This window comes from Desmodus rotundus, chromosome X (genome assembly GCF_022682495.2).
Source record: "Desmodus rotundus isolate HL8 chromosome X, HLdesRot8A.1, whole genome shotgun sequence".
NCBI lineage: Eukaryota > Metazoa > Chordata > Mammalia > Chiroptera > Phyllostomidae > Desmodus > Desmodus rotundus.
Window position 1 is genome coordinate 19,302,777 of NC_071400.1, and position 18,040 is coordinate 19,320,816.

Here is an 18,040-nt window from a genome sequence, read left to right on the forward strand (position 1 = left end):
GGTCTCAGATTTTATTTTTTTATTTATATGGCAAACACTTATATATGGCTTTCCATATGTTTACAATTTTCTAACACTTCTAAAATTTGTAAACTCATCTACTCCTCCAACTATGCTTTGTGGTATATAACATTGTGAGTATATGTTCAATTTATAGATATTAAATAAGTTTACTTTCAATTCAAATTTGTTAATAAAGAAAAGAAGTTATGTGTTTATCTTCCCTAAATGTTCAAATAAAATAAAGCTATATTTTTCCAATTAAGATTATTATTTTTTAATATGTGGAAATTAAGCAACACACTTCTGAACAGCCAAGGAAGGGGTTAAAGTAGAAATCAAAAGGAAATTTTTTTAAAATTGTGAGACAAGTGAAAATGGAAATGCAATATGCCAAAACTTATGACATGCAACAAAAAGTGTTTGAAAATTACATGATTTCATATATAGAAAACTCTAAAGACTCCACCAATAAAACCTATTAGAATTTATAAATAATTAGTAAAATTGCAGGACACAATGTTAACATACAAAATAATTTGCATATCTATACACTAATAACAAACTATCTGAAAAATAAATTATATAAACAATCCCAGTTGTAATAGCATCAAAACAATGAAATACTTGGGAAAAACTTTAACCAAGTAGGTAAAATATCTGTACACTAAAATCATATAATATTGATGAAAGTTAAAATAGATACAAATAAATAAAAAGATACTCTGTGTTCATGGAATGGAAGAATTAATATTGTTAAAATGTCCATACTTACCCAAAGTGTCCTATAGATTTAGTGTAATCCTATCAAAACTCCAATAAAATTTTTCACAGAAATAGAAAATAATCCTAAAATTTGTATAAAATCACAAAAGTTCCTAGGTAGGCAAACAATCTTGAGCAAGAAGAATGGAGCTGGAGGTTTTTAAATTATAAATTATAACTTCAAATTTTATTAGAAAGTTACAGTAATCAAAACAATATGGCAGTGGCATTAAAAACAGACACAGAGACCAATGGAACAGAATAGTGACCTAGGAAATACCCCCCCATAAAGGTCAATTAAGTTTCATCAAGGCAACCAAGAATATACAAAGAGAAAGGACAGTCTCTTTAATAAGTGCTAGGTGAACTAAGCCAAGTGATGAAAGACAAATACCATATGATCTCATCTATAAGTGGGACCTAATCAACAAAACAAACAAGCAAGCAAAATGTAACTAGAGATGTTGAAATAAAGAACTGACAGTAATCAGAGAGGAGGGCAGAGAGAAATAATGGGAGAAAGAAGAGGAAGGGTCATTAAAGAACATGTATAAAGGATCCATGGACAAAGCCAAAGAGGGCTAGGATTGAGGGTGGGAGGTGGGAGTAGATGGGGTGGAGGAAAGTGGTGTTGTGAAAATAGAGACAACTGTGTTCAAACATTAATAAAATATGATAAAAAATAAAGTTTTTTTGGAAAACTAGATATCCACATGCAACAAAACGAAATACCATATACTAAAATCAACTCAAAATGGACTTAAACTGAAAACCTGAAACCATAAAAGTCTAGAGGAAAATATAGGGAAGAACTCTTGGCATTGGCTTTAGCAATGAGTTTTTGACACAACAGCAAAAGAAAAGAAAAAAAAAAACAAGTGGGATTGCATCAAACTAAAAAGTTCTGTACACCAAAGAAAACAATCAACAAATGAAAGGCAATCTGCTGAATGAGAAGAAGTATTTGCAAGCCATATATCTCATAGTAGGTTAATATCCAAAATATACAAAACATTCATATAACACAATAGCAAAAAATACAAAGACAAAAACAAATAACCAGATTTAAAAAATGGTGTAAAGACCTGAATAGACATTTCTCTAAATAAGACATACAAATGGCCAACAGATATGTAAAAAAAGTGTTCAATATCTCTAATTATCAGAGTAATGGAAATCAAAACCTCAACCTGTTAGGATGTTCTTTTTATTTTTAAAAAATCAACTAAAGATAACAAGTGTTGGTGAGGTTTGTGGAAAAAGGAATCCTTATGCACTGTTGGTGGGAAGGTAAGTTGATACAGCCACAATAGGATTCAGTATGAATTCTTCAAAAAATTAAAAAATAGAACTACAATATGACTCAGCAATCTCATTTCTGGATATATATGCAAAGGCAATTAAATCATGATCTTGAAGAGATATATGCATCTCCATGGCCGTTTCAGCATTATTCACAATAGCCAAGACATGGAAACAACCTAATGTCTATTACAGATTAATGAATAAGAAATTAGGATATACAGACAATGAAATATTATTCAGCCTTTATAAAGAAGGGAATCCTATGATTTACAACAAAATGAATGAACCTGGAGGGCATTAAACCAAGTGAAATAAGCCAAACACAAAAAGACAAATACTATGTGATACCACATTCCATATGTGAGGAATCTAAAATAGTCAAACTTGGGATGGGGAGAAAATGCACACAAGTGTAATTGAATAACAATAAAAATTAAAAAAAATGAAATAGTCAAACTCATTGAAGCAAAAGATAAAATGGTAGTTTCAAGGGGCTGGGGAGTGAGGGAAATGGGTAGGTGATGGTGAAAGGGCACAAAATTTCAGTGATGCCAAATGAATAAGTTCTGAAAAAACTAGTACCTATAATAAATAATACCATATACTTAAAATTTGCTAAGAGGGTAGATCTTACATTAAGTGTTCTTATCACCAAAAACAACAACAACAGAGAAGAAACTTTGGGAAGTGGTGTGTATGTTTACGGCCTTGATGGTGATAAGGTTTCACAAGTATACGCTTCACTTATCAAGTTGCACATGTTAAATATGTGCAGTTTTATGTCAATTTTAACTCAATTGCTTTACTTAAAAAACTATATTGCTTTCAACATAAAATATTTTTAAAAATTGGTTAAGGTAAATCGCCAATTTCTATTTTGGGGAAAAATCAATATTTATGATATATCCTTGATCCTGACTTATCTCCAACCCCACCCTTTTCTCTGAAAATCAGATTATATACTATCTTTGGCTTTTTGAAAGAACAACATAACTACTGTGTAATTTCAGACTATATCTCAGGAGTGAAGTGGACTGAGGGTCCTTGTCTCATGAGATACCAGATCTAAATGTTATTTACAGCCCTGTGTTCTCTTTCCCTAGACTTCTGCTCTCTTTGGATAATTTAAGGAGTATGAAGGAGGAAAACTGATAGATCCAATTGCCAAAGCAGACAGGGTGTGGACATGCAGTGCCAGGTTCATGCCGTAACTGGTGATCACACTTCCATAGAACCTTGCAGTACTTCTTGTAATCCCAGCAGGGCCTCCCCTGAGCAGGGACAGCAATTATGTGTAGAGGTTTTCAGATGTAAACAAATGTTCATGGGGGACTGGCTTATAATCAGCCAAGTCATTTCATTTATGGCTTGCATCAAATTGGAATGAAGGTCTCTGGTCAGAGAAATCGAGTACATTCGTTTATTGTCTCAGCAAGTGTTTTTAGAACTTAGGTAAATTTCTCTTTTCCTTTAGAGATATGACTGTATAGTATATTTAAAGTTCAGAGAGCACTTTAGAAATACATGTTTCTTAAAAATAACTCTATACTTCCTTTTGTACCCAGCTCAAATGTACTAGTGTATATTTGGCCATTTTCCATTCCTATTATTCCTTATGACTCAGTGCCATATGCCTGGAAAGGGATAACATAGAAAACTATATTTTTACAGGAACTTTGGTGGTACTCTATTGCTTCTCTGTCTCTATCTCTTATCAACATGCTTCAATAAGTGCTTAAAATGATGATAGCTGAAAGAATAATTTTTAAAATTTGGATAAATGCCACACTAAAAAGTTTATATAGAATGAGTTAAAAACTGTAATATCATTTCTGTCTCTCATTGGTTAGTGTGAAACAAAAACTGTGAAAATGAATGGACAGATGTGAAAACGTGGGCCACATTGACCAAGGGACCCTGAACCATTATCATCTGCAGTATGTTTGTCACACTCAAAACTTCATAAGGTTACCACTCCCTTTAAGAGCTGTGGGCACAATTTCAATTGAAAAAACAGAGAATTGCTAGGCACTTTGGAGGATGAAAAGAAGTTAGTAAACTCCTTAAGAATAGGTGTATAAGGTAGTATTGGAAAAAAGAGAATATGCAGGAAAAATTCAAATAATTATACAAGAAGTCTGTGACTGATTGCTAAGCTGTGAATCAAACTAGGGAGTGGTCAGGGAAAGTTTTCTAAGGGACTGAGGACTTCAAGGAGTCCTTGAAAAGGAATGAGATTTGGGCTTCATGGGGGAGTTAGGAATTGTGCTAGGACTGAAGCATTTGGACCTGGATTCAAGTCTCGCTTTTCTCATACTAGTCACATAACCTTAGGTAACTTCATTTTATTTTTTCACAAATACTCATATAACATTCCGTATGTGAATGCACTGTGCTAAGTGCTTTGCTAATATTGAACTCATTTAAGCCTTATAGCATTGTCGAAAGTAGGGAGTATTATTATCCTTATTTTTACTGAAGAGGAAACTGAGGATGACAAAGATTAAATAACTTGCCTATGACCACCCAACTAATAAGTGGTAGAGCCAGGATTTAAATCAAGTAGATTGGGTCTAAGTCTATGCACTTAGTCACTTCAGTAAGCTACAATTTGCCCAGCTTTTCTGATGATTAGTTTTCCAACTTATAAAAAATAGAGACAATAATTACTTTTGGCTTTATTGTGAGGAATAAATTAGACAAAGTCAGTGAAAGTGCCTGGCCAAAGAAGCACTCAATAAAAAGCCATTTTTTTTCCTTAATTTCCTCTCTTGGAAACTCAGCTTTCTCCTGGTTCTTGAACTGAATCCTGCCGTGTAATTTTCTTGAATGTGTATTGCCTCTATTATTGGATCTTATACTCTTGCTTGATTCTCAAGTGTTCATTGTTATACCTCACTTGTTTTTTGAGTACTTTCTTAGCACATGTTATGTTCCCAGTATCAGGTGTTTGCCTCACCCCATGAAGCAGGACATCCAGTATGAAACCCTTCCTAAGCAGTAATTTTTGAGCCATTCCTAGTGTGTGCAAGTTAGCATATCCTGGAAGTATTCTGGAGACTTCTGTCCACTATAGGTACTTATTTACTCAACTGGTACTTCCTAAACATCTGTTGATTGTGTGCCTGGCCCTGCACTGTATGATGTATGGCACATGAAAAAGTAGAGTAAAGAAAATAAAAGAAGATAAAGGGAGTAAGGGAGACTGCAGGGGTAAGGGTGTTCTGTGCTCCATCCAGGGACCCAGGCAGATGCTGCTTTGGCTGGCTTTAGTCCTTAGTAGCCCCCAAGGCTGCCTCCAGATGCCCTTTCCCTCTCTCTTTCTTTTTAGCACCATTTAGCTATCCTTCATCTGGTAGCTCACACGCTCCAGCTTCCAGAAGCTAAGTAATTTGATAAAAGCAATCTGTGCTAAAGTGTTCATCCAGCTAACAGGTTAATGTGTTATTTTGCCTGGATAATTTGTTCATTTCACGAGGGTTTTTTTTTTAAGACATTAATGCATGATGGCAGGAAATTTCAAGTCTCATGGCAGCCTGCAGAGGAAGAGTGTCCCTACACCACCCAGGATTTCAGGATTAGCCTCTGTCTGGTTTCTATAGTTATTTGCAAAGTCTCTGTAGTGTCAGAGCCATTGTCTCATGCCTTTTATGATGCCCCACTTAAACTTTGATCAGAGAGAAAATGCATGATCCTTGTCTTTTTTATATTGGATCCATTCTCCCTGGACTCATGAAGAAAATTCTCCTTATCACAAGATAAGTTGATAAATGGGTTATTTGTACATGGATAAAAATAGCCAGCATTCATGACTTGGTAGGTAATATTCTAAGTGTTTCATCTAATGTTATTTAATTCTCATCACAAACCCCATGAAGTAGGCACTATCATTTTCTCTACTTTTCATACAAATAACTGCATCATACAGGGTCACTTGCTCAAGGTCACACCCTAGTAAATAAATGCAGGCAGTGTTTATTTGTACCAATCCAAATCTCAGGTTTAAGTCCTCCCTTCCTGCATAGCATCACCAGATAGACCAGATATAGCCACCAGCTCATAGAGACTCACCATTGAAGCACATATCCAGAATATTGCAACATGTCCTCATTTGGCAGGGCAGAGATAGGCCACTAATCTGGCACTTTAACCTTGATAACAGAAGCCCAACTTACTGTGGGGTTCATAACACCTTATTCCTTTCTGTGTTGCACAAGATTGACAAGGAAATGCCTCTCAAACCATCCTTCATCCACTTCATTCCAAAAATGAAAAGAATACGTAAACTTGGTGGCTGCTCAAAAATTTGATAAGAAATTGAAATGTGAGCAACCCTATTTTCTGTAAGTAGAAAGGTTGCCAAATGACCTCTCTATCATGACTAGAGCCAAACTAATCTTTTCTTTTTCCCTGACATGCCATCTCAATTCCTGCCTCTATGTCAATGGGCACACTGAGCCTCCAACTCTGCAATGGCCTCTACCTTCTCTCACTAATGGAGCACTTACTATGTGCCAGGCACTGTATGTACTTTCAAAACTTTGTCATATTTAATCTTACAGTACACTGGCATACCTCATAGATACTGTAGGTTTGGTTTCAGACCACTGCAATAAAGAGTCACACAATTTTTTTGGTTTCTTAGTGCACATAAAAGTTATATTTACACTACACTGTAGTCTACTAAGCGTGCAATAGCATTGTGTGTAAAAAATGCATGCCTTAATTAAAAATACTTTATTGCTAACAAATGTTAACAATCATCTGCATGTACTGCAAAAACAGTCCCCAGAGACTTGCTCTACTCAGGGTAGACCACAGACCTTCAACTGGAAAACAAAACAAAACAGCAATATCTTCAGAGTGCAATAAAGAGAAGCACAATGAGGTATGCCTGTATGCTACAAGGAAGGTTCTAGAAATATGTGCATTTTATTTATGAGGAAATTGATAAATATTAAATAACTACACAGGAGTGGGCAAAAGTAGATTTATGGTCATGAGTAAGCAAAACAGAGTTTATTCTTGTATTATATTTTTTCATATGAACAACTCTACCTTTTTCCCACCTCTTTATTTCCAATAGATTTTTTTTAGCTCTTGCCCATTCTCTGCATTTGTTCATTAGATTTAGCATGATCTCAGGTTTTATGATTAAGCATACCCATTCATACTGATATTAACTTTACAATATCATGAATGCGAAGTACAAGATTATAATTATTGTATTACCTGCATGTTTTAGCATGACTAAGAATCAGATACTTGAAAACTTTAAAATTGGAATAGCAAGGGTTTCCTACATGTGTGAATGTAAATCTTTCATGGTTATGTTCATTGTTCTTTCTGTAATGATAAATTCAATGGAATTAAGATATGAAGTGTTTTCCACTTGATACAGTTTAGAGCCTTGCAGAAACATTTGATTTGGCTTTGGCCATGAATAAATAATTAAAAGATAATTCAATTCAGGTGCCTATTTAAAAAGAATTAAAAATAATGAATTCAGCTCATTCAATTTTTAATTTTTTAATTTTTTGAATTTAATCTATTGTATTTTCCCATTACCATTTAGTCCCTGTATACCCTTCTCCCCACAGCAGTCATCACACTGTTGTCCATGTCCATGAGTCCTTTTTCCTTTTTGCTCAGTCCCTCCACCCTTACGATCCCCCACTAGCTGTCATCTTCTCTCCACCTATGAGTCTGTCTGTTTTGCTTGTTAAAATAAAACAAAAGCAATGTGTTCTTCAATAGATAAAACAAATAAAATACATTTCTGTCCCATATTTTAACCATTCCAAAAACAGAGTCACAAAAAGAGCTGAGACGCATAAAAAGGAAAAAAGTGAAGTTAAGGAGGGTGAGAGAAGAGAAAAAGAGAGAAAGCTGGAACTAGCTGTGATCTTGTGTCCCCACATTTGTGCACTTATTCTCAGCTGGTCTGTTCAAAACCCCACTGAGCACCAACCTTAGTCCTCCACATGGCCTCTGTTTCCTCTCCAACAAGATAAATTGGCCAAACTGCAGGCACAAGTGTACATTGGTGAGAAAGAAACTGTTCGCAGGAAGAAGGTGGTTCACAGAACAGCTACAGTAGATGATAAAAAACATCAGTTCTCCTAAAAGAAAATAAGGGTAAACAAGATCTCTCATATTGAAGAGGTAAATATGTTCATAAACCAAGGAACAGTGATCTAGTTTAACAATCCTAAAGTTCAGGCATCTCAGACAGTGAACACTTTCACCATTACTGCCATGCTCAGACAAAGTCACTGACAGCAATGCTACCCAGCATCTTAAACCATCTTGGTACTGACAGTATGAATACTTTAAGGAGAGTGTCTGAAGCTCTGCCCAAACAATCTGTGGATGGAAAAGCACCACTTATAACCAGAGAGGATGATGATGATGAAGTTCCAGATGTTGTGAAGAATTGTGATGAGGCTGCCAAAAATAAACTTAATTGAGTCAGCTTCTGAAGAAGATTAAACTTGAAGAAGTTACTGGAAGCTGCTATTTTATATTATGACTGCATTTTCATATTTGTTTATGGATCTGATAAAATCTAGATCTCTAATATTTTTAAGCCCAAGCCCCCTTGTACACTGCAGCTTTTCTCAGTTTTGCTTAGGAAAAGAATCATTCTTTGCAGTTAATTAAGCTGAAGAAGCCTGAGAACAAACTTTGAAACAAACATTAATAGAGGGTTTTTTTGCCTAGTAAAAGAGAGAGAGGAAGAGAGAGAGCTGGAATAGAGAAAAATAAAGAGACAAAGGACCAGAGAAATATTTGTATAAGATAAAATATAAGATGTTGAGAAATTCAAAAGAAGATAGAAAAAATGGCAGAACATGAGAGAAATAGAAGTAGTTTATTTAAAATAGAGCTTTAATTCTCACATTGAAATATATTCTTGCTGGAGAACCAAGATGGCGGTGTAGGTAGACACACTGCGCCTCCTCGCACAACCAGAACTGACAGAGAATCGAAAGGCAAGGGGGTCCGACACCAAGGAAATAAAAAATAAACATTCATCTAGACCGGTAGGAGGGGCAGAGATGGGCACTAGGGTGGAGAGGACTCGCCTAGCTGTGGCAGGACCCAGACTGGCTGAGTGTGGGACAAACAGCGCAGGCAGTCCGAGCACTAGCAGACCCTGTGGCCACATATCCGAGCAGATAAACCTAGAGGGCCAGACTCGGAGTGGCGGAGAGCGGGGCAGGCAGAGTGCAGGTAGCACACCGCAGCCCCACAGTCGCCCACAGATAAACTGGACGAACAGTGGGGAGCGAAGCAGACTGCGCAACCCAGGGCTACAGCTCGGGGGAAATAAAGCCGCAAACCTTTGATTGAAAACGCCCATGGGGGTTGGGGTAGCAGCAGGAGAGACTCCCAGCCTCACAGGAGAGGTCGTTGGAGAGACCCACAGGGGCCTAGAGTGTGCACAAGCCCACCCACTCGGGAACCAGCACCAGAGGGGCCCAGTTTGATTGTGGGTATCGGAGTGGAAGATTGAAATCCGGAGGAGAGTGAAGCGGGCGCCATTGCTCCCTCTGGGCCCCTCCCCCACGTTCAGCGTCACAGCACAGCAACCAGCATTACCCCGCCCCGGTGAACACCTAAGGCTCTGCCCCTTAAAGTAACAGAAACGCCAAGACAAAAAAAGAAAAAAAAATGGCCCAAATGACAGAACACTTCAAAGCTCCAGAAAAAATACAACTAAGCGAGGAAGAGATAGCCAACCTATTGGATGCACAGTTCAAAGCACTGGTTATCAACATGCTCACAGAATTGGTTGAATCTGTTCAAAAAGTAGATGAAAAAATGAAGCCTATGCTAAGAGAAACAAAGGAAAATGTACAGGGAACCAATAGTAAGGCGAAGGAAACTGGGACTCAACTCAATGGTGTGGACCAGAAGGAAGAAAGAAACATCCAACCAGAAAAGAATGAAGAAACAAGAATTCGGAAAAATGAGGAGAGGCTTAGGAGCCTCCAGGACATCTTGAAACATTCCAACATCCGTATTATAGGTGTGCCAGAAGAAGAGGAAGAACAAAAAATTGAAAACTTATTTGAACAAATAATGAAGGAGAACTTCCCTAATGTGGCAAAGGAAACAGACTTCCAGGAAGTCCAGGAAGCTCAGAGAGTCCCAAAGAAGCTAGACCCAAGGAAGAACATACCAAGGCACATCATAATTACATTACCCAAGGTTAAACGCAAGGACCTACATCCAAGATTACTGTATCCAGCAAAGCTATCATTTAGAATGGAAGGAAAGATAAAGTGCTTCTCAGATAAAGTCAAGTTAAAGAAGTTCATCATCACCAAGCCCTTATTATAGGAAATGTTAAAGGGAGTTACGTAAGAAAAAGAATCTAAAAAATATGAACAGTAAAAATGACAGCAAACTCACAGTTATTAACGACCACACCTAAAACCAAAACAAAAGAAAACTAAGCAAACAACTAGAACAGAAACAGAACCACAGAAATGGAGATCACATGGAGGGTTGTCAATAGGGGAGTGGGAGGGGGAGAGGGGGGAAAGGTACAGAGAATAAGTAGCATAAATGGTAAGTAGAAAATAGATAGGGGGAGGGTAAGAATAGTGTAGGAAATGTAGAAGCCAAAGAACTCATATACATGACCCATGGATGTGAACTATGGGGGGGGAATGTGGGAGGGAGGGGGTGGGCAGGATGGAGTGGAGTTGGGGGGAATGGGACAACTGTAATAGCATAATCAATAAATATATTAAAAAAAAGAAATATATTCTTCATTTTAATACTGTTTTATCAGATTTTCAAAATAACAAAAAAGTTTAAAATTCCCCAGTATTAGCTTTAAAAAAAAACCCTAAATCTAAATCTTTGGGCTCTCCTAATCATTATCCTAATGAATGATCTTGGATGGAATCAAAGTGAAAAAATAATTTTGCATTGTAACCTTTTATTAATGTTATCTCTTATACAATTTTCTGTTTATCTATATTGTTCAAATTATTTCATTGCATTAATATATAATAAATAGCTCAATCATTCCCCTCTTGTTGGATATTTAATTTACTTTAAAGCTTTTGATATTCAAACTAAGGTATTTGTCCTTCTTTTGAATTATCAACAATTGGGAGGCCTGGTTCCAGCACTATGAATATTTTTATGATTTTTGACCTAGTTTGCAGTGCTATCAGCAACTTCAATGAGCCTGTTCTTCCAGAACCTGTACAATATTGTTTTGTAAAATGTTATTTTTTTGCCAATTAAATTAAATAAAAATAGTGTATCCTAATTGGAACAATATCTATTTCTTCTAGATATGATAATAACTTTTGACCATTTGTCTTTTGGGAATCTGGTAATGATCTTGTAAGTTTGTAGAACTTCTGTATACAGTTTAGATGCTATTTATTTATTGGTAATCTTCCTAGCACTTATACCATTTAATCTTAGTTTTTATAATGGTTTTACATTTTTGTATTACATTGGACTCTCTGACCAGAATTTCCTTTGCCATGTTTCCTATTACTTCAAAACGTTAAAGATCGCCAAGGTTGAGTTAAATACTCCAGTCTATTCTTAATGTGTTTTTTAATTTTCCTTAAATATTTTGTTTTTTAGTTCATACAGAAAGAATCATTATATATGGTAATAGATAAAAGTTTACATTACTTCCTCTACATATTCGTGACCAGTGAATTTACTTAATAATGAGTACTTTCCCCATTGTTTTATTCTGCTTTGTTCATGAAACTTTCATTTTTTTTACTTTTATTAGAGCCTTTTTCTAGTCTATCCCATTTACTAATTGATACTTCTGTTTTGTTTCAGAATTCTGCCACTTTATATAATGTCGATTTATACATATATCAAATATATTCTAATATTTGATATCCATATGACTTTTGTTTCCCTATAAAGTTATATACAATTGTAACTACAAACTACTGTAATATGATTTTTGAAATAAGAGAGATCTTAATTTGAATTGTCTACATCTCTAAGTCAACCTGTGAAGAAGTATCAGCTTCATACTAACAGTCTTCCATTCAGAAATATAGTGTGACAACATTTATTCAATTTTTTTTTGTTTCTGCCATTATGGCTTCATATTATTTCTTTTTCTCACACTTTTATGTATATATTTACTTATTTCCAAACACTTTAATGTTTTTGCTTTATTGTAGGTATTGCTTTTTCTCCTTTGGGTTGGCTTACTGGGAGATATTTTTTTGGCTTTCAAAGACTTATCTTGCATTTTGTGAATTTGCTGAACTCTATAGTTTTGTCTAACCAGTTGAAGTTGATTCTCTGGCTTTTCTAGGTATATACTACTGCTGTCTGAATATGATCTCTCTTTAATTTCTTACTTCAAAATTTTTACTTCTGATTTACTCACATGCCTTATTACCAAAACAAGAATTTCTCAGAAGTACTAAACTTATAAATGAATAAAAGCTCCCCTGTTTTGCTACAGTTTTTATGGGAAATAACTTTGTTTTTCCAATAGGTAGGAAATTAGTTATTTTTTGAATATATATTTTATCATGTTAAAGAGATAGTTCACTATTTCCATATTTAAAAGACATTAACCATAAAAAAGAGGTTTTTATCAAATGCCTTTTTGCAATTTACTAAGATGATCATACATTTTTAAACAATATTGATTTTTTATTTTTGTCTGAAATCGTCTTTACATTTCTAGGATAAACAATAGTTGATTGTGGCTTAAAATTATTTTAATAGGTTTCTGTATTTTATTGGTAGAATTTTGATTAAAATGCCCACATCAATGATAGGCAGTATGGCATACTACAAGGAGCAAGTGTCTGAGTTCAAATCTACCTGGACCTCCATAATAGCTCCTGGTTCTGCCACTTAATAGCTTTGTTACTTTAAAAGAGCCTCACTTTCCTTTATTTAACATGGAAACATGATAGCATATACCTTCTAGAGGTTGTTAGGAGCATCACATGGGCTAACTTGTGAAAATGCTTCTTAGTACAGTGCCTGAAATAGAGTATTTCCATATTATTGGTTGCTGTTATAATTATCATATTCCTAAGTGGTAATAGATCATTTTTACATCATTCTTATGTTGTGTATTACTCTTACATTCTCGTATCATTTTATGTGTATCATTCTTACCATAGTTCATTCTGGGGATTATTTTAAGAAATATACCATATGATCTCACCTTTAACTGGAACATAATCAACAGAAGAAAAAAGCAAACAAAATATAACCAGAGACATTGAAGTTAAGAACAATCTAACAATAGCCAGGGGGGAGTGGGGTGGGGACAGTGGGAAGAGAGGATTACAGGAACTACTATAAAGGACACATGTACAAAATCAAGGGGGAGGGTGGAGGTGGGGGAGGGAGGTGGGTTCAGCTGGGGTGGGGTGGAGGGATGGGGAGAAAAGGCATACAACTGTAATTAAATAACAATAAAAATTTTAAAAAATCTCACAGAAAAAAAAGAAAGAAATATACTATACTTTTCAATACTCAAGGAAAATTTTTATAATATATTCTTCTAAGTCTTAGGGGAAAAACATCACCTTATAAATCCACCAGGCTTAAGTGTGTTTTAGAGGATGATTCTTTAACATATGTCCTGTTTTCCTCTGTGTTTATTCAACATGTTCAGATAATTCCAGAAGCTTTGTGAAAGAAAAATATGAATTTCAGATTTTTTTTTACAACCTGGTGATTTTTGATCAATTTATTATCTATACTTGGAATCATTTCAGCACATAACTAGTTATTGGATTGCTTTATTCCTTCTTGTGTAAGAAATATAGTCTGTATCATTTTACAAAAGGGTTACTTTGGAAGCCAACATTTATTTGATTGTCTAAACCTTTTTCACAAGTAGATTCTGTTTTTTACTATTTATTTAATCAGAACCTTTGTGTGAACCCCAAAACCTCAATTGCCAACTCTGAATGAAAAAGACTTTTAAGAAATTGATGCATGATCAGTATCTGCAGCTATTTAAACATACACATATGCCCAGAGACTTCTGTTTTCAGTGACCACAAATTCTATTGTGGGGCTACAGCCTGTGGAGCCATTGCTAGACTATAGCAGCATGAAATGGTACCATATGCTAATAGTACTAGGGTTATGGAAATAATTCTACAGGTTCAAAAGATGTACTTCCTTACCCTTTTGTGCATAGCATGACCCTGCCTGTCTGTCCAATAGTATCTGTTAACTACCTTTTCAAAAGAAAAAAATAAGTTATGAGCTTTAACAAAGGAATAAAAGTAAGATTCTGATAGAATATATTGAGAGTTGAAAAAACCCCTGAAAATCATGACGCACAGATATATGAGAGAGTTTAACTTGTAACCAATCCAGCATCTTCAAAAACACAGCAACACTTGTTTAATTGTGGATTACAATAATCCTTTTGTTATTAAACCATTACATAACCTTTAGTATTCTTTCCTGCATCAATGTTAATTACATTTATTGGAAAAACATGCCCCTTAAGAAACTGCTACATCCTAACCTATACTCTCAGCCTTACATTTGTACGTACAAGTTCCCATTTCAAATATTAAGACATAGTGAGGCCATGGGGCATGTTCCCCAACTGTCTTGAAATGTTTACTTATATGCCTCTCTTTAATCGACCCCCTAGGGGAGAAAGACAGCACTGAAAATTTAAGTCCAAGTGTTGCGAGGCACTAACCTTTGAAAATCCATCAGGAAAAGTGGTTCTGAGACTAGCCCTAAAAGCAATGGAAGAACCACTGAATGTTAAGTATTCAAAGACTATAATGTACATACATTATTTTAAGAACTCATGTAGTGAATCAGTCAGTATACAACTTGATTTTTCCTGGGTCATGCCCCCCAATTATGCCTAAGGTGAAGAAAAGAAGAGAAAATGTTAGCTAGTTCTAACCATTCTACTAAAGTGGAAAGTAATTCCAAGGTGAGTCCACCCCAGAGAGCAAATGAGCACTTTTAAAATGCTAAGGGGAGGAGACAGCAATTTCCTACCACCTTTGAACACATTCTGTAGTGACCTGGTTGCATGGAAATTTGCCTAGCTTCATTTATGCAGGTCATACCACCCCTTGGAAAAAGGAGCACTATTACTAAGATAAATTTGTTTGTAAGGTTATTCTCCCCTCCCACATGAAAAAGAAAGGATAAAACAGTCTACTTTGCAACTTTTGCTGGTCAGAATTTCAATCAAGGACTTCTGGTCAAGATGGCAACATAGGCAGACACGGCTTGCCTCTTCACACAACCTCAACAAAATTACAACTAAAATATAGGACAACCGCCACTTAGAACTGTTAGAAATTGAGTTGAATGGAAGTCTGACAAATACAGAATTAAAGAAACCACTTCCATCCAGAATGGCAGGAGGGGCACAGATGTGGAATGGGCTGGTCCCAAATCCATGTGTGATGGATAAAAATTCGGGAGGGAGATCTTGGAGTGAGTAGTCCCAGCCCCACACCAGTCCCCCTGGCCCAGGATTCCAGTGTCAGGAAGATAAATCCCCACAACTGGCTGCAAAAACCAGTGGGGATTCAGTCAGTGGAAGCAACTTCTGGGGCCCCAAGCAGTTCCTCTTAGAGAACCATACACGAACTCACCTACTCAGGCTCACTACCTCTGAACTCCAACACTGGGGTAGCAGCTTGATTTGGAACACAAGGTAGCAAACAATGACCAATCAGAACAGCAACAAGAAGAAAGAATCCCAAAAAGTTAGGATAGTATAAGCAGCTACCAGTGGGGTAGTGCTGGTGTACCCCCAGTGGTATGCAGGGAGGAACTGAAGTGTCTGGCATCAAGGTGAGCAGAGGCCATTGTCCTTTTCTAAACCCTCCCTCCATATGACTCAGAAGCTGGTGCCATATCTAACACTCCATCAACCTGGCTAACACTGTTTGAACTGCCTTGAAGATCCCCAGGGACTCTGCCCCACCCAAATTATGGGCCCACCCAAGCTGCAATTCCATATCAATGGCTGGTCTTGGCTCATGCTGCACAACTTCCTAAATCCTCTCAAACAAATAACAGCTGACCTCAGTGAGTCCCAGGCCCCACACTAGCAGCATCCAAACTAGATTCACAGCTTGGCTTCCCCTGGGAATCTTGAAGCCCAGCACATCTCAGATTGCTTTATAGCTCAGGCAAGGTGGCCCTGGGCAAAACACAGGTGGGGGCTGACCTTGGCCCGCATCACCCAGGAAATCCCAGGGCCAGTGCACCTAGTGGACAGCTACAGACCATGTCAGAGCACCACCCTGCCCCTGGACAGCTTATCCTCCATGGGGGGCAGAGGTTGGTAATAAGTAGTCACAGCCAATCCTTGAAACTGACTGTCCTGTGTAAATCCCTCCCGTTGATTTGCCAATAGCAATCAAGGCTCAACTACAAGAGGGGGGTGTACTGAGTCCACATGAAGGGTGCACCTTGAGTACCCAGCTTGGGTGATAGAGGAGGCTGTGCCACTGAACCCTACAGGACACTTAGTACAATGCTCATCACCAACACACGGAGTCAAAGAAGCTCTACCTAATACATGGAAACAAACACAGGAAGGCTGCTAAAACAAGGAGACAAAGAAACATGGCCCAAATGAAATAATAGATCAAAATTCCAGAAAAACAGCTAAATGAAATGGAGATAAGCAATCTATCAGATGCAGAGTTCAAAACACTGGTTATAAGGATGCTCAAGAAACTCAGTGAGGACCTCAGGAGCATAAAAAAAAATCCAGTCAGAAATGAAGGATACACTAATTGAAATAAAGAACAATTTACAGGGAAACAACAGTAGAGTGGATGGAGCTGAGAATCAAATCAATGATTTAGAACATAAGGAAGCAAAAAAAAAAAAAAAAAAACCCAACCAATCAGAACAAGAAGAAAAAAGAATCCAAAAAAATGAGGATGGTATAAGCAGCCTCTGGGACAACTTCAAGAGGTCTGACATTTGCATTATAAGAGTGCCAGAAGGAGAAAAGAAAGAGCAAGGAATTGGAAATCTATTTGAAAAAAATAAGGAAGAAAACTTCTCTAATTTAGTGAAGGAAATAGACATGCAAGTCCAGGAAGCACAGAGAGCCCCAAACAAGATGGATACAGAGAGACCCACCCCCAAGACATCATAATTCAAATGCCAAAGGTTGAAGATAAAGAGAGAATCTTAAAAGCATCAAGAGAAAACTAGTTAGTTCCCTACAGTGAAGTACCTATAATACTGTCAGATGATATTGCAAAAGAAGCTTTGCAGGCTAGAAGGAATTGGCAAGAAATATTCAAAGTCATGAAAAGCAGGGACCTATAGCCAAGTTTGCTCTACCCAGCAAAGCTGTCATTTAGAATTGAAGGGCAGATAAAAAGCTTCCCAGGAAAGAAAAACTAAGAGAATTCATCATCTCCAAACCATTATTATATGCAATGTTAAATGGACTTACTTATAAGAAAAAGATGATCAAAACTATGAACAATAAAATGGCAAAAAACTACAAATCTACTGAGAATTGAATCTAAAAACACAAACTAAGGCAACAAGAAGAGCATAGACAGAATCATGGATACAGAGTGGGTTTTGATGGTTGCCAGATGGGAGGATGATGTGGGAGAATGGGTGAAGCGGTGAGGGGATTAGGAAGTACAAATAGGTAGTTACAGAATAGCCATGGGGATGTAAAGTACAGTATGGGAAATGGAGTAGCCAAAGAACTGATGGGCCTGACCAATGGACATGAACAGTGGTGGGGGTATTGCCTGAGGGAGTTGGGGGTGCTGGGTAGAGGGGGGACATAGGGGAAAAATTCAGGACAACTCTTATAGTATAATCAATAAAATATAATAAAAAATTTCAATCAAGAGACAATGTTGAAACTATGCTATCCTGAGAACTAACCAATTAGCCTATCTATGGCCTTAAGTTTATTATCAAACAATTATTTCAGCAATGT

General features: G+C 36.6%; 1 pseudogene; it reads left to right on the top strand.

The window, feature by feature from the left end:
• Positions 1–6,838: 6,838 nt before the first annotated feature.
• Positions 6,839–8,540, top strand: LOC112310570 (transcription factor BTF3 homolog 4 pseudogene; annotated as a pseudogene).
• The last annotated feature ends 9,500 nt before the right edge of the window (positions 8,541–18,040 follow it).